Genomic DNA, 1,400 nt, shown 5'->3' with positions numbered 1-1,400 from the left:
GGTGTTGGCCTAAATCAAGAAAATGTTCGTTAATCTTATATAAGGGTTGCATCTGAATCATGTGCTAAATGATATGTTTCAGTACTGTCCTGACTTAGTCAGTAATGCTGTTGATAAGTTACTTAATCTTGATAGGCTTCCAAAGTCCCATCTATAGAATTAACACTATTCTAAAGTCACTTCCCTGTCTCTAGACCTGCAGCCAGCCAGCCTGACATGAATGTTTTAATAATATGAACATTGGATATATGGAGATAAGATCTTTCAAGGTAAAAATTTCAGTGCAAACACAACGTGTTAAAAGTCATAAATAGTGAAATAATATGATTAATTAAAAGGCTAATGTCTTATGGAAAGGCAGCAAGGAAGAGACTACCGTATCACTGAGTGACTGTTAGAGAGAGTGATTTGCATACTTTGTCTCACTCATCCCCCCACAAAGCCTTATGAATGTCATCTCCCTTTATAGATGCAAAAATGTACTTTTCCCAAGTTTATACTGCTAGTAAATGGCAAAGGCAGAATAAGAACAGTGGAACAGGTGACCTCAAACCTTAGGCTCTTTTCCACCCCAAGCTACTTTCAGATTTAAATCATGTATATAATTCATCAGAATGCTTTCCATTATCTCAAGTCCCGAGCAAATGTGATTGTAGGAATGCCATCTGAGATCTTTGCATTGTTCAGCTATCTAGCTGGCTTTCACTCTTGTCATACTATTGTCTTTAAATTTTGAAGGCAAGGTTATCTTGATTTTTGTCTGTAAGCGCTTAAAGGATTTAATAGATTACATTTATGCAGACTGTCAGTCTTAAGAAATTTGAACATTTTAACCCTCAGTAAGGCATGATATTAATATTACTAAAACTCTTGAAAAAGTAAATTGAAACACTTTTTACTAAATGAGTTTGTTCCTTATTAGCACACTTCTTTTTTAAGACAGTTTTAATCAGTTTTGTACTAACTTAATGTTTGCCATTTACATCCCTATCTACTGTGTTGATAAAATCCATATACTGGCCAGAGGAAGAGGCTCATGTCTGTAATCCCAGCACTTCGGGAGACTAAGTCAGAAGGATCATTTGTGGCCAGGAGTTCGAGACCGGTCTGGGGAATATAGCAAAACCCCATCTCTACAAAAACTAAAAGATATTAGCCAGGCATGGTGGCATGCATCTGTAAGTCCCACCTACTCGAGAGGCTGAAGTGGGAGAACACTTGAGCCCAGGAGATCGGGGCTACAGTTGCACCACTGTACTCCAGCCTGGGTGACAGTATGTCTTTAAAAATAAATAAATAAATCCATATAGTTCCATTTCTGTTTGAATAGCTATATAGTAATCATTTTGCATGGAGTTGTTTTTGGTGTTTGGTTTTTTTTTTTTTTGAGACGGAGTCTC

The sequence above is a fragment of the Colobus angolensis genome, unplaced genomic scaffold (assembly GCF_000951035.1).
Source record: "Colobus angolensis palliatus isolate OR3802 unplaced genomic scaffold, Cang.pa_1.0 Scaffold173, whole genome shotgun sequence".
Lineage (NCBI taxonomy): Eukaryota > Metazoa > Chordata > Mammalia > Primates > Cercopithecidae > Colobus > Colobus angolensis.
Note: the sequence above shows the minus strand (reverse complement) of the source record.